Here is an 18,497-nt window from a genome sequence, read left to right as displayed (position 1 = left end):
GACCGTTTCATCATCGGCACTAAACACAGGTGCAATATAGATATGGTGCTCTTTGCTGTGTTGTGGAGAGATTTAGTGTTTATGTAATAGTGGCAAGTGTTTGTTTATCGAGGGTATGAAGGCAACGAAACACAAAGGAAGAAAAAAAGTTAAGTTTATTGAATTCTATCGGGCAATACCTATTATGTTGTAGATGTTCATGTGTTTTCAATTTGTTTGGTAGTTAATGAAGATTAGAAACTCAAGGTAATATTTCCTTCGTTGTTAGTTAGAAACTGATATTGTTGTGCTTCATAGAGGTAAAATTTTCACAGATCCCTCTCTAACTTTATTTAAGGGGGATCGAGGGGCGCGTAGACCCTCTCGGCCAGGAGGTTATTACGTGGCTATATTGGTAAGCCTTTGGGGGCCCGGGGTCATTACGTCCACCTTATTACATGAAGCTTCGTAATTACTTCCTAGCCAACCCCCTTTGAAAATTTTACGTAGGTACATGCATATAGATAATAATACCTTCCAACCCCCTAAAAGAAAAATATATATTGAATTAGAGCTTTACTTTTGGAGACACCGTTTTTATTGTTTATTTCCATGTATGAATTGAAAATATTGAGACAGTCGCCCGTATTCTGAAACGCTTCGCTTTCTCACTCTCACTGCTTTCTAAAGGCTCTAGTTGAAGATACTCGTGTTTTTTAAGGGTATTTTTATGATTCTGGTGATGGATTGACAAGATTTTTACTTAATTCAAAAAGAGAAACTGTCATTAAAACCCGGGTAGTTGTCTCTGTGCCCTTAGAAAATTGTGGCGAGAGAGTAAGGCGTTTGAGAATAAGGGCGAGTGAACGGCGAGTGAATGCTTTGGCCGGACATCGCCTTCTCTCACCGCACACATGCACACGTGGAGGCTATACAATTTCACCGAGTACTTGAGTAATGACGAGGCTGCCACAGTAAAGGGTGAAAGTATAGTGGGGAGTCCAGCTGGTTGTGTGTTTTTTTTTTTTTGTCTTTGCTTTGCCTGCTCTTATCATCTCGAGTGCTTGAGTGTTGGCGAGTATCATCAGTATTTTATCAAGGCAGGTGTGCGTGGTAACCAGGTAGAGATGGATTGCAAGGTGTTTAGTGATTGCATTCAAAGGAAACTGCCAGATGAAGTACCATATTCGTGAAACACTTCTGCGCTGTACCTCTTTAGGCTCTAAATGAATTGACACGGGTTTCTAAAAGTGTTTCTCAGTTTTTATTGGCATACTAACTCCTTCAATACCATGACGCGTTTCCATATTCATTGTGTTTCTTATTTAGTGATTTTATGCAGCTTCAGATATTTGGGTGGGGGAATAAAATAGTAAGGCTGTGGCCATTAATCTTGTGAGCTCCATAGGCCCTTCCTAATGTCAATAAAATGGTATAATCGTACACAAATCTCAAGGTAAAAATGTGTTCCAGTATCGAAGAGGTTACAAAGATTTCTACATTATTAACTGGAGAAATTCACTTTAAAACCTAGTAATCATCTCTGTGGCCATTGAAAGTAGCCGTAATGAGTGTGTAGTGAGAGAGCTGAGCCTTAAACTTCTCTACAACTTCTACTAGATTGGTGAAGGTATGAGAGAAGGTACAAAAAGGCAAAAACATGCAGTCTTGTACTTCCTATCACTCACTCTGCTTCTAAATATCTCATCTTTCACCCAGTTATAACTTCCATGAGACTGGTGTAGTGGAGAAAAGGCACGAAAAGGCTAAAAATGCTGTCTTTTGTTTTACCTTCCTTCACTCACTCTATACTTCCTTCTAAACATCTTTTCTTTCACCTGCTTGTCTATCACCCGAACGTTCACTAACTACCCTGCCGGCATACTCCTAGGACACTCATACACTTGTTCTAAATTATTCTTCACTAAAAAGTAAAATTTCTATGGTGTTTATGTGTTTGGGAAAGGCTTGTAGTGTGTCCCTGACGATGTGTGGGTGTGGGTGAGGTAGGCAGTGGCCACAGTCATATCTCAGGAGCTAACCAGCACTTTAGTACCGTGACCACAGGAGGCCGGCCCGTCAGTCCCCTAAGGCGCGCCGCTGGCAACACTTCTGGCTCTCTGATTTCTCACAACCTATATTCCGCTTTCTACATTTCTAAAGGCGAGACAGTCCAAGCTATCTTTCCCAACACACACACACACACACACACACACACACACACACACACACACACACACACACACACACACACACACACACACACACACACACACAGTGAACTTAGCGTAACATTTTGAAGATTCACCAACACGATCGCCAGTGAATAGAAGCGAGGCCTTATAATAGTGTCGCTTATTAATGTAACCGTGCAAGGATCATGGAATGCGTCCACCAACAGACCTATTTTTTGTTGGGACTTTAATGTAAATCATTCCTGTTCCTTTTATAATAAGGCGAGTTGATGGTGCGTATACTAACCCCGTCAATACTGGGACGCATTTTTCCCTTGATTTTTGGGTGCGATTAGACATTAGAAAAGGTCTCTGGAGGTCAAAAGATTAATGGTTAGAGTCTTTACTATTTCAATCCCCTACATAAGTTTCTGAAGCTGTATAAAATCGCCAAATAGTAAGCAGAATGAATATGGAAACGCGGCATGTTACTGAAGGGATAAAAAAAAATGCATTATGAGTAAATGAAAAAAAAAATAGTGGTTTTCTTCGTCTCCCGTAACAAGATGCGTTGAAGCACTGATTCATTACAGAATATTGCTTACTTACGGGTGACTGATGCGTGACTGTATAAACGCTCGGGGGGCGGAACTGTTTTAAGGTCACGATGCAGCATGGCAGCCACGGAACGTTCTCTGCAGCGCTGGAAAACAACTTAAGCCCCGGCGGCCTTTGGTGAATCCGTGCCAGGGTCGTTGCCGGTGGTTACGTCCCCACACAGTAAGGTTACCTTCACTTGACGCGCCACGAATTTGTTAAAGCGCCAATGATGAGTCAGTAGTTTGAGATTTTACTGGTCGTTTAACTCTTTCAGTACATTGACGTGTTCCCATATTCACTATGCTTACTATTTCGTGATTCTATACAGCTTCAGACACTTAGGTGAGGTATTGAAATAGTGAAGACTGTGGCCATTAATCTTCTGACCTCCATAGACCCTTCCTAATGTCAATAAAATCGTATAATCGTACCCAAAACTCCAGGTGAAAATGCGTCCCTTTACTGAATTGTTTAAGCTCTGCAAGGCGTGAAATATGCTAATTGAAATAGTAAGGAGGAAATACTGGGTTTGCATAAGGAGAATGGTCGTTGTGTAGACCACAGGGACAGTGTCGGCAAATGAATTGGGCGTGGCCCTCCGATGGACTGTGAGGGGCGAGGTCAGCTGAGTGGCAATCCACTCCTTGGAGTGGGATATAGCTCATACACTAAGCCACCCACCAGCAACTGAGGACTCGATGTCTGGTGAAGAGAAAGAGAAAAGCTGAGAGAAAGGAACGAGAAACCAGAGAGAGAAGGTTTAGAAACTTAAAGGTGAGCTTCCCATGTGAGTGAGGTTGACAAGATTTCTCTGGTCTGAGTGCCGCCGGGTCCAGGGACGTGAATGTGTGACCACCACCACACCACCACCACAGCTGATCCCAGATTCGCCCATCACTGCTAAGACACTCCTGAGTGTTAAATGGCAGGCTGAAATGAAATGAGTGGAGTTGTTGCTTTGTCCCGAGTACTGTAGTTGACTTTTTGCCTTCTGCCCGCTTCTGTATTTCCAGCTTCCTATGACTTGACTTCATTTAAGACTGTCACTGCGATATGCAACAATTTACACCAATAATAGTAATATATGACATTTATTAGAATCTTCATCATTTATAGGGATTAAAAAGATATGATTCAACCATTTCTTTATTGAGAGGGGTGTTTTGAAAGGACTATGGAACGAGAAAAGAATGTCTTACAGTTGTTAATAATTAAGGAAACATGGCAAACCGCAATGAATGGATTAAGAGGGAGATTTTGAAGACATTTATCCCTTATTTTTGGCTAACTCTCGACTCTGCAAAGGGATTGGCAACTAAATGGGCCTTATTTTTCGTTTTATGTTGCCCTTGGCCAGTTTTCCCCTCTTACATAAAAGAAAACGTAATCAGCGACTGTGGGAATGGAAAGACGTAAAGTACCAGTGATGATATAACCGTCGGGTCCGTCATGGAGATGGTGGTGGTGGTCAGTGGCGAGAGGTGAATCGGAAGTGAAATTCCTCTCAGCTATGGTGATTGGATGTGTTTTGGGAATACCGGTGACTAAGCGATGGGTCGAGGGAGGGAAACCGGAAGTGAACACTGGATAGAGGGACAGCAGTGGCGGAAATATGGGAATGAAGGCAGATGAAGGGGAATGAAGGGAAGTGGATGAAAGGTGGAAGTAGCAGAAGGCCATCCAGGAAAGTTTTTGCAGAGATGAGTTGAAGATTAACCACTTAAATATTAAGACGCATTTTTACCTTGATTTTTGGGTGTGATTAGACGATTTTATTTGCATTGTGAAGGATTTGTGGAGGTCAAAAAAATAATGGCCAGTCTTTACTATTCTAATCCCAACATACGTTTCTGAAGCTCGACAAATCCACTGTAGAAAATGGAGGGTACATAAGGGTAGAATAAGGGTAACACTATTTCTTCACAAAAAATACCCTTTGTACACCCTTTCTGAACCCATTTGTTTTGAGATTGCATAGTAACAAGAATGAATATGAAAACGTGTCCTGGTACTAAAGAAATTAACCCCTTGAGTACCATGACGCATTTCCATATTAATTTCCGTATCATTTGGTGATTTTAAACATCTTCAGAAACTTATGTGGGGGGGATGAAAATAGTGAGGACAGTGGCCATTAATCTTCTGACCTCCATAGACCCTTCCTAATGTCAATAAAATGGTCTAATCGTACACAAATCTCAAGGTAAAAATGTGTCCCAGTATGGAAGAGATTAAGGAATGAGGACTTTTGAGGAGACACGTGGGTGATGTGGAGACGGAGATGTGTTTCATAATTGGATGTGGACAGTGGAGGCTTGGATAGGGGAGAGGCAGATGTGGCGGTAATGGGATCCCAATGGGTGGGGATGTGGGGAGAAAGTGACTTGAGATAGTGGTGTAGGGAGGCCAAGGGGAGCTGTGTGATGGTAGTATTGGCTTAGATATACTACGGCCTGTATTGAGAAACGCTTTGCTCTTTCAGGTTCTCACCACGACTATTTTCAAGGGCCACAGATGATTAGCTGGCTTTTCAAGAGTGTTTCTCCATATAATAATGTAGAAATCTTGTCACTCTGCCTCTAGAACCGTAAAAACACCCTAAAAAATCGTGTAAATTTAAATAGAGCCTTTTGAAATAGTGGAGGTGAAGCACAGAAGCCTTTTCTCTTTACTGTGACTTAAATCTGGGTCACACATTAAAATTCAGATTCAGATTTTCTCCGCTCCTGTGTTGTAGAGTGAGTGTAGATCAACTGTCAGCTGATGGCGGCAACAAGGGGCACCAAAGCTCCCTGCCTCAGCTACTGTTACGTGAGTCCAGCCTCTCAAAGTGGAATTTTCATGTCCGGCACGCTATTCTTTCCACCTGTGCTGTCTGTCTGGCTAGACGGCGCGGCGTGGTCTGACTCAGGCGCATCATCCCAATAGCAGATTTACTGTATGTAGTTTTAGTACACAAATAGTAGTTTGCATAGGCGGAAATGGTCTTTAGATAGCACTGGTCGTAGGGAACCAAGTGCGGTTGTTTGGAATCGTGCCTTAGCAGGACAGCACATTCTCGGCGTGTGTGGTGCCTAGCTGCTCTGGCGTGAAAAGAAAAGGAAAAATGAACCTGGACACCTACACAGTGTTGCTCGTGACGTTTGACTCACCCTGGAGATAACATTCTCGTTGCCTATACTTTTAAAAGGAAAATTATAAAACTATGCTAATCATTTTCACTAGAATATTTAGTAGTGTATTTTTCTGCGTCGCGTGCTGTATACGGTGTGGACATTCATTGTATATACGAGTACTGTTTGAAGTAACCCGGCTGACAAAACTGCTGCGTAGGATCCACAAATTTCCCGAAAGAATTGGTGAAAGTTGACATACAAATCGACCGACAGACATCCGTGGTGCTGGTGCTGGTACAATAGGTATCTTTGTGTGGTGACCTCCCTGTGTCACGTGGTGAAGACCCTCTGCTTTCTGACCTGCCTTTCCATCAAGACGTTGAGGACAAACACAAATGACGCAGTTGACGTCTTCTCATTCCCTAAACCTTAATATAACAAAAAAAATCCCTAAACACTGATGTAAACACGCGTACATAGATGCGATGACTCAGCCAGGCAGTGAATAGCGTGTGTAGCGTGTGGCGGCGCTCATAAACAAGGGTACGTTCATGTTGGATTAGTGCGCAAGTGTCACGGCGGAGGAGTGAGCGCACATGCATTGTCAAGTGAGGCGAAGCACCAATACTTCCCACGCTGCACGTCTGACCCGCGCCGCTAATGCCTTCTCGTCCCTTACTGCTCCGCGCCGTCACGATCGTTGGGAAGCAGGTCATAACAAGCTCCTGGGACAGACCAAGATGCATTCTAGCGCCACGTAACTTGTGCATAAAGATATCAATGTGCATGTGAGAAGTGGCCCATTTAATCCCTTCAGTACCATGACGCCTCTTCATATTCATTCTAGTTACTATTTGGTGATTTTATGGCTTCAGAAACTCATGTGTGGATTGAAATAGTGAAGATTTTGGCCATTAATATTCTGACCTCCATAGATCCTTCCTAATGTTAATAAAATTATCTAATCATACATAAACTCAAAGATGAAAATGTGTCTGTTCTGGCTGCACTGATGGCTTGCAGAAATAACTATAATCAGGGGAGATAACGCCTCGAGTGGTCGATACGGGTCAGTAGTTCCTCGACCTCCAGCACCGACACAGGCGTTCATCCCGCTCAGATGCACGCGTCTGTAAATAACATGTGAGGAGCGCGTCATGAAACGGTGACACAGATGATAGAGAGAGAGAGAGAGAGAGAGAGAAAGAGAATGAAGTGAAAGTGGTGGTAATAAAGCGAGTTATGGGTATCATTGCAAGGGTATTGATGGTGGTGGTGATGGTGGTGGCGGCGGCGGCGGCTGCGGCTGCGGCAGCGAATGTGGTGGAGGCCGGTTACGTACATGGACATTTCCGAGGAAAGATTGATCAATACTGGGGCAGCACGTGGTGAATCGCGGCGGGGACGGTCCATCATGTGGTTGCCTCCCCTTCCCTCCCGTCCCTCCTTGCTTGCTTGCTTCCCTCACCCTCTTTACAAAGTCGCCTCAGAATATACGAGCTTGTAATAAGAAAGACGCATGTTGTGAAGACCTGGCCTGAATCTGTGGTAACTTTCCTGTGTGGGTATTTACTTCCACCTACTTGCCATGTGTTGGGTTCATACCACTACTATTTTTCCTGCGTCTTGTATCGTGTGCGTGTTGTGTGGTACTGCATGTAGAATTTCTTATAAATCAGCGATAACTTGCATTTTCTCTTAACTAACACTTTTCTGCATTATTCTAATGTATATTGGTACTGTTTTTGATGAATCTTTGTCGTCTGGATCACAATGCATGCAGTTTGATGTTATTAAGATATTTTATGACTGGGTTTTGTGGCTATTTGTTCCAACCTCCTTGCTTTGTTTTAATCTACACGTCTAGTTATTTGCTGTGAACGTTTGATGGCCACGGACTGTGTCCGGAGCTGGTAATGGTTCTGGTGGTGGCGTGGGGAGGTGGTGGCGTGGGGAGGTGGTGGTGTGGGTCGAGGATGGAGGGTGTTGGGAACTAGAGGAGGTGTTCGCGGCGGTCCTGTGGCTCAGCAGTGACCGCAAATGTCCCTGTGTATCCTGAGTGTTATGGTCGATATTCTCGCAGACATTCATCAGAGTGTCTGCTCTGGTGTGTCTATCTACGCATTTCACTTACCTAACGACTGGCTGAGAGAATATTGGTCCGTATTCCGAAATGCTTGCCTCTCTCACGGTGATTATTTTTAACCTCTTCAATCAATACCGAGACGCATTTTTACCTTGATTTCTGGATATAATTAGACGATTTTATTTGCATTAGGAAAGGTCTGTGGAGGTCAGAAAATTAATGGCCAAAGTCTTTACTATTTTAATCCCCACGTAAATTTCTGAAGCTGAATAAAATCGCCAAATATTGACTAGAATGAATATGAAAACGTGGCACGGTACTGAAGGGGTTAAGAGCCCCAGAGAGAGAGAATTAGCCGAGTTCTAAAGGTAATTTATCCTGTTGGTAATGTGGAAATCTTGTTAACATGGTACTAGAATTACAGAAACACCCTTAAAAATCCGTGTCACCAAGTAGAACCCTTTGAAGATAGTGAAGGTGAGGCAAAGTGTTTCAGAATATGGGCCAAATAGACACATGGTTTCCTCAGTAGTCGCTTCCAATGAGATGTCGCAGCTGTAGTGAATCGAAGAGTGCAGGAGGGAGGAGGGAGAAGCAGGGCAGGAGCAGGAACAGGCCGGGCGAGGCGGGTGTCTGGTGCTTGGGTGGTGCTGGGAGCGGGAGACTCTGACCTTCACCAGCCAGACTACTTACACGGAAATACCTGCAGGTCCTGGTGCTCCGTGTGACTGGTCTGCATTAGGGTCGGGGACGGGATGGATAGAGAGAGGACAGGAGGAAACTGGACAGAACAAGCAGGGGGGTATTGGAAAGTGCTGGATCGCTTCTATCTTGAATCTTACTTTTTTTCTTTCCTTTTTTCCCATAACTTACCTATTTCCTCTTTCTTTTTTTTTTAACCTCCAATGGATAGAGAGGACATGACGAAACTGGACAAAACAAGCAGGAGTGGCATTGGGGAGTGCTGGACCGGTTCTTCTCTCTTGGACCTCTCGTTTTTCTTTCCCTTCTCTCCCATAACATACGCATTTAGTCTTTTTTCAACCCCCAATGGATAGAGAGGACACAACGGAATTGGACAGAACAAGTAGGAGTGGTATTGGTGAGTGTTGTACCGCTTCTCACTATTTCTTTTCTTTCTCTTCCATAACTTACTCATTCCCTTTTCTCGAACTCCAGTTTTCCCCGTCTCACTCACTGTTTATTATTCACTAACGTAATATAATTGTGGTATACCTATATTATAAAAAGATCTAAGAAAAAACATAGAAGAAAAGAAGAGAGAGACACATGAATGAATTTAGGAGAAAAGAAGAGAGAAGAAAGATGAACACAGGATAACGGTACCCAGGTCAGCTATTGTTAGGTTAGTTCAGTATGTTACCTTATCTTAACCATAAATATAACTTACCCTAACCTAACCTAAGCCAGCCTAATCTAACCCAACTCAACCTCGTCCAACCTAACCTAACCTAACCCAACTCAACCTCACCCAGCCTAACCTAACCTAACCCAACCCAACTCAACTTAACCCAACCTAACCTAACCTAACCTAACCCAACCCAACTCAACCTAACCAGCCCAACTCAACCTAACCTAACCTAACCAAACCAAACCAAACCAAACCAGACCGAACCAAACCCAACCCAACCCAACCCAACCAATCCAAAGCAAAGTTACACCATTCACAAACCCAACATTCTCAGTCAGCCTTACAGCACCACAACAATGCCCTCAGATACAGAAGAAAGATGTCCACTGGGGAAGACGTATAACCAAGAAGGGAATCTGTCACAGGGGAAAAAATGTGTAGGGGGAAACTTGACCATCGTCCTTCGTCGGTGTCAGGTGGTGAGATTAGACGTCTTGCAAGGAGGAGGAGGAGGAGGAGGAGGTCGCATAGGCAGAGGGTAGACTGATGTTTGGGTTGGGGGTTGGTGGGTTGGGGGAAGAGGTAAGCCATACAAGATCCCTCCCCCTATAGAGCTTAGAAGGCTTTGTGAAGCTCCGTCGGCCGAGGGTAACGCTGCAGGGAAGAGTGCGCGTGAGTGTGTGAATGTGAGTCATACCTTGCTTCTCTCATCCTCTCTCTCTCTCTCTCTCTCTCTCTCTCTCTCTCTCTCTCTCTCTCTCTCTCTCTCTCTCTCTCTCTCTCTCTTCCTTCCCTTTCCCGTTTTCCTTCTTCAGTAGCTCCTTGTTTCCTGTTCAACGTTTCTCGGTCTAGTCTCGTTTTCTTTGCATCACAGGGGATGACACACACACACACACACACACACACACACACACACACACACACACACACACACACACACACACACACACACAACATAAAGACTGGCCTTACACACACACACACACACACACACACACACACACACACACACACACACACACACACACACACACACACACACACACACACACACACACACACACACACACACACACACACACACACACACACACACACACACACACACACACACACACACACACACACACACACACACACACACACACACACACACACACACACACACACACACACACACACACACACACACACACACACACACACACACACACACACACACACACACACACACACACACACACACAGGTAGTAGGAAGCAAAACATTTACAGTTTGTCAGGTGTTGAGGTCTATTGGCGCATCCAGTAAGCCTTACTTTAAATAGATGAAAGATCGATAAACTCTTAGCTACAAACACGGTGTAACTTTAGAACACCTCAAAGTATCTGGAAATATTGTTAGTGGTGGTCTTCCCTTACATACTGGTGTCGTTTTAACTTGAATGGAGTATGTGCATTGTAATTACTACCGTTACAAAGAGCGGATAAAGAACTCGAGCAGAAAGACGATATGTTTAGTTGTGGTGGCCTTGAGTTGACGAGAAGCCGACTGAGGTGTAAGTAAGGAAGGCCGAGGGAGCTTTTTGTCTTGCTGTGGAATTATAGAAGTTGGATAATGATATAACCAATACATGTATCAGTGCTTTCTCTTTAACCTCTTGAGTACCATGACGCATTTCCATATTCATTCTGCTTACTATTTGGTGATTTGACACCGCTTCAGAAACTCGTGTGGGGTATTAAAGTAGTGAAGATTCTGGCCATTCATCTTCTGACCTCCATAGACCCTTCCTAATATCAATGAAATGGTTTAATCGTACACAAATTTCAAGGTAAAAATGTGTTCCAGTATTGAAGGAGTTAATTATGTAGTATGTAGTTAAATTTATCAGGAAATGTTTGTAGTTATCTTAAGCTTATTAAATTTCCACCTTTAGTGGTGTCAGTGTTGCTCATCACGTGAATCACTCAATGCGGTCACACTTCCTGCCCCCTCGGTGACCCTTCCAAGCCTCGCCATTGTCACCAAACGCCTCACGCCTCTCTACTTCCTGCGCCCCGCCCGTGAAGAATTGCACTCAACAGGCTCTCTTCCTCTCACGTGGGCTCTGATTAGAGTAGTTCATATTCGGAACGCCTTCCCCTCTCACTACGACAATTTTTCAAGGTCACAGAGACAACGAGTCGGGTTTTCAAGATATTTTCTCCTTTTAAATAAACTAGAAATCTTGCCAATCTATCACCATAAAAATAGTTTTAAAAACATGGGTATCTTCAATAAGAGCCTTTGAAAAACCATGATGGTGAGAGCAGTGTTTTAGAATATCAGCCTTATTAACCCCTTCAGTACTGGGACACGTTTTTACCTTAAGATTTGTGTGTGATTAGACCATTTTATTGACATTAGGAAATGTGTATAGAGGGCAGAAGATTAATGGCCACAATCTTCACTACTTTAATCTTTATTTTCTGAAGCTGTATAAAATCACCAAATAGTAAGCGGAATGACTATGGAAATGTGTCATGGTACTGAATGAGTTAATCGGGTGTGATGGTAGAAGCCTCAAGGTGTGGCAGGTAAGGCAGTGGTGCGCGCCATTGACAACAGCAGCAGTCATCCGGTGTGAAGCTGGACTGGACCGAATCAGATTTCATTTCACCGTTACATCTGATCACGTTGCGTTGACTCGGTTTATAATGTTCAGTTTGATATGAGGCATTATGAAGTGTGGATGTGTGAGAAGGTGGTGATTTGAGAGTTTTATTGTCAGTTTCTTATTATTTCCTGCTGGCATGTTGTATATGTGTAAAAGTATATAATGAACGTGATGCCAGAACGATATAATTATATAAACCTTGGTAATTAAGTAATCAAAGTGCTTAATCCTTTCAATACTGAGATGCAATTTTACCATGACTTTTGGGTGTGATTAGACGATTTTATTTGCATTAGTAAGGATCTGTGGAGGTCAAAAGATTAACGGCCCGAGTCTTTGGTATTCTAATACCCACATAAGTTTCTGAAGCTGTGTATAAAATCACCAAATAATGACTGGAATGAATACGAAAACGCGCCATGTTATTGAAGGGGTTAAAATTTGACACTGTACCTGAGGATTACATTTGAGATAGTATCAAATTTGTACAATGAAACACTTCACTTTTGTAACCCAAGTATTTCACTCGATCAGTTTCATTTTGAGTGGTATGGGCTTCAACTGAACTAACCTTAGAATCCTAATGCCCGTATTCAGAAACGCTTTGCTCTCTTACCACGACTATCTTCAAAGGCCACAGAGATGATTAGCGGTGTTTCAAGAGTGTTTTTCCAGTTATTAATGCAGAAATCTTGTCACTCTACCTCAAGAACCGTAAAAACACCTTAAAAGAACTCTTGTAAATTCAAATAAAGGCTTTTGAAATAGTGGAGGTGAAGCACAGAAGCGTTTGAGAATACGAGCTTAAGAACGGCCCGGGAGCAGATGACAGACGGCCAATGACTTATGTATTGACCGAGATGCCGCTTGTATCAGCCAGACACCACCTCGGGGACAGAGAGGGTGTGGCCTACTGCAGGTCTGGATGGAAGTATCAGGTCGCATGCACGAGTTCAACAACACCACTTTTATTATTCCTTCCAGTCTATTGCCAGTGAAGGGAGGCGCTGCGGAACCTGAGGCATGGAGGTTAATTTATAGCGGGGCTTCAAATAGGTATAAGAGACACAGGTGGACTGGTAGGACAGCCACACCTGCACGCGGTAACAGGTGTGGTGGTACAGTCCCTTTATCCTCCTCCCTGGCTAGTTCCCGGTACTTATTAATTCCTTTAGCCCCGATTGCCGCTACCACAGCTGCCACCTTCACTCTTTTTATCAGATTTATTGTGGTTTACTAATTTTTCGTGTGTGGTTATGGTTTTTCTGTCTGTCTGTCTGTCTGTATGCCTATCTGTATGTCTGTCTCTGTTTCCGATACTGTACTCGATCTCATAACCATCTTCTCTTTCATTTCTGTCAATATCCTTGTTTTTTTTTATCTGTTCTTTCCTGGTGTTCCGTTGTTTTCCTCTGTGTTTGTCCTTGTTTCCTCCTCTTCACTACCCACCACCATCACTAACAATGTCTGTCCGTCTGTCTCTATTTCTGACATCTGATTGTACTCCTCATAACTACCTTTCCTTTCGTCTCTGTCAATATCCTTGCTTTTTATCTCTTCCTTCCCCGTGTTCCGTTGTTTTCCATTGTGTTCCCTCTTGCTTCCTCTTCTTCTTCACCACCCACCACAGTGCACCACTAACACCACCACCATTATCATCACTGTCATCCATTTTACCACCTCCACCACTATCCATCACTATTGTCGCCCTTGTTTTTATGGTGTCAATACCACCATCACCACCACCACCACCATTACATCATCGCAGTCACTCACGGACATGTTTGGCAGAGAGAAGCCTTACGTAGAGCTGCGGCGCGCCACATTGGAGGAAAAACTATGTAAAAAAGAGAGAGAAACAAAAGAGACAGTGGCCACGGTAAGCGCAGGTGATGGAGAACGAGGCCAAGGTAATAACTGTACGTGTGTCTGAAGTCTGAATAGTGAATGGCTGGCTGGCTGGCTGGCTGGCTGGCTGGGTGGGTGGGTGACAGGCTGGCTGGCTGGCTGGGTGGGTGACATGCTGGGTGACTGGCTAGCTGGCTGGGTGGATGGATGACTGGCTGGCTGGCTAGCTGGCTGGGTGGATGGATGACTGGCTGGCTGGCTGGCTGGGTGGGTGGATGGATGACTGGCTGACTGGCTGGATGGATGGATGACTGGCTGAGTGGCTTTTGTTATTGATGAAGCCCGTATTCAGAAACGTTCAGCTCTTACCACGACTATTTTCACGGGTTATTGTCTATAGACATGATTAGTCAAGTTTTCTAGAGTGCTTTCTCTGTTAGTGATGTAGAAATTTGATGGTCTGTCACTAGGAGCATAAAAATAGCTATTGTTATTGATGAAACCCATATGCAGAAACGCTCCGCTCTCTCACCACAACTCTTTTTAAGGATTATAGAGATGATTAAGTAAGTTTTTTTGGTGTTTTTCGTGTTAGTAATGTAGAAATTTGGTTGGTCTGTCACTAGGAGCATAAAAATAGCTATTGTTATTGATGAGGCCAGTATTCAGAAACGCTCAGCTCTCCTACCACGATTATTTTCAAGGGTTATAGAGATGATTAGCCAAATTTTCTAGAGCGTTTAGAGCGTTTCTCAAGTTAGTATTGTAGAAATCGTGATTTTTCAATGGTTATAGAGATGATTAGTCGAGTTTTATAGTGTTTCTCCTGTTAGTAATGTAGACATATTGTTATCTGTCCCTAGAAGCATAAAAAAACAACATTAAAAAGACGTATTTCTTCAACTAGACCCTTCGAAAGCAGTGAAGGTATGGGGCAGAAATTTCAGAATACGACCGTCAGTTTCATGGCAGTTCCGGCGCCTCGTGTGACTGATTGTGAGAACTTTTAGAATGTAAGGGAAGTTTCAAGAAGCCATGAGTGAACGCCGCCTATTGTGTGAAGTATGCGTCACTGTATATATGTGCAACTAATCTTTTTTTTCAATTGTTACTGTTTGATTATTGAGTCTGTTCCTGTCATCTACCGTTTTGACAATTTCTCTCTCTCTCTCTCTCTCTCTCTCTCTCTCTCTCTCTCTCTCTCTCTCTCTCTCTCTCTCTCTCTCTCTCTCTCTCTGTTTATCAATTTGTTGTAATCTCACCATAAATTTCTTCTTTCTTTGCAGGTACGTGTGCAATAAAGGCGTGTGTGGTGAGATGAGCATGTCACTTCAGGTAAATGATAGCAGGACATTTGTTACTTCATTTGATTACTGCTACGCGACTCTAGGTATACAGAAACGCCTTCCCTTCTCACTACGACAATTTTCCAAGGCGACGGAGACAAGTAGGCGGGTTTTCATGGCAGTTTCTCCTTTTGATATATTAGAAATCTTGCCGATCTATCACTGTCATTGGCGTCTTTAACCCATTCAACACCATGACGCATTTCCATGTTCATTCTGGTTACTATATGGTAGTTTTATACAGCTTTAGAAACTTGTGTGGGGGATTAGAATAGTGAAGACTGTGGCCCTTATTCTCCTGACCTCCATAGAGCCTTCCTAATGCCAATAAATATAATCGTACATAAATCTCAAGGTAGAAATGTGTCTCAGTATTGAAGAGATTAAAATCACCATATACTAAGCATAATGAACATGAAAACTCTGCTATTCATCGCTGTGGCCTTTGAAGATAGTGAAAATAGTCTTAGTGAGGGAATGTTTGTGCATGTGGCATTACTGTGTGGCTTCCCGTGGCTAGTAAGAAGGCGAGGGTGAGCGAGTACGTGTCCTACAATCTACATCATAGCGTCACTGTCAGGAAAGAGAAAAAGGGAACCACCGGGAAGCACATAGTAGGAATTAAAGGACGCCAACTCTCACTCACTAGGAGGCAACGCGCGTCTCTCTTACGTGTCTTTTTTTTTATTCTCCTGTTAAGAAAATGTTGACGGTCAAGGTTTTAGAAATCAGCGGGTTTCTTTTTTTTGTTGTCTAGCTCGCTGGGGGAATATCTATTTTACGCTTACTGTTTTATTCTATGGTCTCTCTCTCTCTCTCTCTCTCTCTCTCTCTCTCTCTCTCTCTCTCTCTCTCTCTCTCTCTCTCTCTCTCTCTTACTGCGAATTAGGAAGCTTTGCACAGGAGTCATAATTAAATTTCCGTGAAGATAACCCTGATAATCTTCCTTCCCGCTTCGCCTGGCTTCACCACGGCGTTAGCAGCAGCCCGTCTAGTCCCCGCGGCGTGGTGTGCAGAGGGAAGTCACGGGGAAGGCCGATGCTACCACTACTTTCACCTCTGCCGCACCTATAAGCATTACCGCCATATCCAGAAGCGCTTCCTCTCTCACCGCATTTTTCAATGACCACTGAGACGATTAGCCGAGTTGTAAAAAGTGTTTGGTCTGTTGATAATGCAGAAAATTTGTTAACATGTCACTAGAATCACAGAAACACTTAAAAATCCGTATCACTTCAACTAGAGAGCTCTTTGGAAATAGTGAAGGTGCGGTACGGCCTTAGTGTGTGCAGTGAAGGCCGTTCACATACTGCAGCAGGGTATAATACATTCTAATGAAGCCCTGAAGACCACGTGTTTCCGGGATCGTCTTATGAGTAATACTGTATATTCGTTCCTTCCTTCCCCTCACTTCCTGTTGTGGTAGATTTGGGGTTATTTTGTCTACGTTTTTTTTTTTTTTATGTAAGGGAAAACAGGCCAGGGGCAACGAAAAGAAAAAAAAAAGATCCACTCAGTCGCCAGTTCCCTTACAGATCCAAAGTTTGCCAAAAGACAGGGATAAATTCCTTGAGTGCTGATGTGTCAAGTTATAAATGACGTTTGGTTATCAGAACTCATATTCGTAAAGGTAATTCGCTAAAGGACATGTGGATTTCTTCTATTGCTTCTGGTGTCAGCATTACCTAGTGGAACAGTTACGGAGAGATAGCGTTGTGTTCGTCGTTCATTGCCTCCCACTCACCTGCTGTGCCCTCGTAACCCATTCAGTGCTATGACGCATTTCTTTATTCATTCTGCTTACTATTTATTGATTTTATACAGCTTCGAAAACTTACGTGGGGATTAAAATAGCGAAAACTCTGGCCATTAATCTTTTAACCTTCGTATACCCTTCTTAATGTAAATAAAATCGTCTAATCATACCCAAACTCACAGTAAGAAATGCGTCCCAGTACTGAAAGGGATTAAAGAGTTACCATGACTAGAAACAGCAGCGGGATCCGATGTAGTGCCTGCACGTTGGGAAATAGAAGAGTCTCTGATGAAAGGCGCTGCGAATGTCATACGTTTTCTTTCACAGTCTTCTCCTGCCACCTTAGCTGAGTTTGTCATGAAAGGCAGACCGTTTTCTTTGGCAGTTTTCCCTCCGCCTCAAATGGTTTTCTTGACTTTCGTGACAGTAAAGAGAGAGAGAGAGAGAGAGAGAGAGAGAGAGAGAGAGAGAGAGAGAGAGAGAGAGAGAGAGAGAGAGAGAGAGAGAGAGAGAGAGAGAGAGAGAGGTTTATCTCATTTCTTTACTGGAGAGAGAGAGAGAGAGAGAGAGAGAGAGAGAGAGAGAGAGAGAGAGAGGTTATCTAATTTTTTACTGGAGAGAGAGAGAGAGAGAGAGAGAGAGAGAGAGAGAGAGAGAGAGAGAGAGAGAGAGAGAGGGGGTTATCTCATTTCTTTGATGGAGAGAGAGAGAGAGAGAGAGAGAGAGAGAGAGAGAGAGAGAGAGAGAGAGAGAGAGAGAGAGAGAGAGAGAGAGAGGCGGGGTTATCTCATTTCTTTACTGGAGAGAGAGAGAGAGAGAGAGAGAGAGAGAGAGAGAGAGAGAGAGAGAGAGAGAGAGAGGTGGGTTATCTCATTTCATTGGGATCACGTCACATTTGTTCTCATTGCAGCGATCAGTGTTGATATGAGCTGCATTCAGGGAGGAGTTATGTCTCTCTAAACCCCTTCAGTACCATGCCGCGTTTCCATATTCATTGGTTACTAGTTGCCGATTTTATACAATTTTAGAAAGTAATGTGGTGGATTAAAATGGTAAAGACTCTGGCCATTAATCTTTTGACCTCCATCAGCCCTTCCTAATGCCAAAAAAAAAAAAAAAAAAAATCGCATAATCATACTCAAAATTCATGATAAAAATGCGTCTCAGTACTGATTACTGAGTACTTATTGCTGAGATGACCAGGCTGTGTTATAATGACGTGCTATTGGTGTTGTGGTGGATTTCATGACTTCTGTTTCCTTAACTTGTAGGATAGATACTTGTACTCTCTCTCTCTCTCTCTCTCTCTCTCTCTCTCTCTCTCTGAATTAGTAATGAATATTCGATCTGCTTTCCTCTCAAGTGGTCGATTTCACCCCTTCTGTGTCAGCGTCCACATTTGAGGCGGCTGGCAGGTGCTGGTGGTGGTGCTGGTGGCGCTGGTAGTGGTGGCGTGAGGGCAGCTTATGTCAGCGTATTGTGGTCGTAAGTCATCTGGTTAGGAGATACAGCAAGCCTTGAGCATCGAGCGGAGGCTGGGAACACTGCAGGTGAGGCTGCGG

At 43.5% G+C, this 18,497-nt stretch overlaps 1 protein-coding gene across 3 annotated transcripts in view; it reads left to right on the top strand.

Annotated features, from left to right (window-relative positions):
- Positions 1–18,497, top strand: part of LOC123504266 (myosin heavy chain, non-muscle-like) — a 124,396-nt gene that overhangs the window by 57,472 nt on the left and 48,427 nt on the right. The gene's annotated exons all lie outside the window — the stretch shown is intronic.

This window comes from Portunus trituberculatus, chromosome 15, assembly GCF_017591435.1.
Source record: "Portunus trituberculatus isolate SZX2019 chromosome 15, ASM1759143v1, whole genome shotgun sequence".
Taxonomy (NCBI): Eukaryota; Metazoa; Arthropoda; class Malacostraca; order Decapoda; family Portunidae; genus Portunus; species Portunus trituberculatus.
The sequence above is the reverse complement of the archived record's forward strand: the minus strand, read 5'-3'. Positions and strand labels throughout refer to the sequence as shown.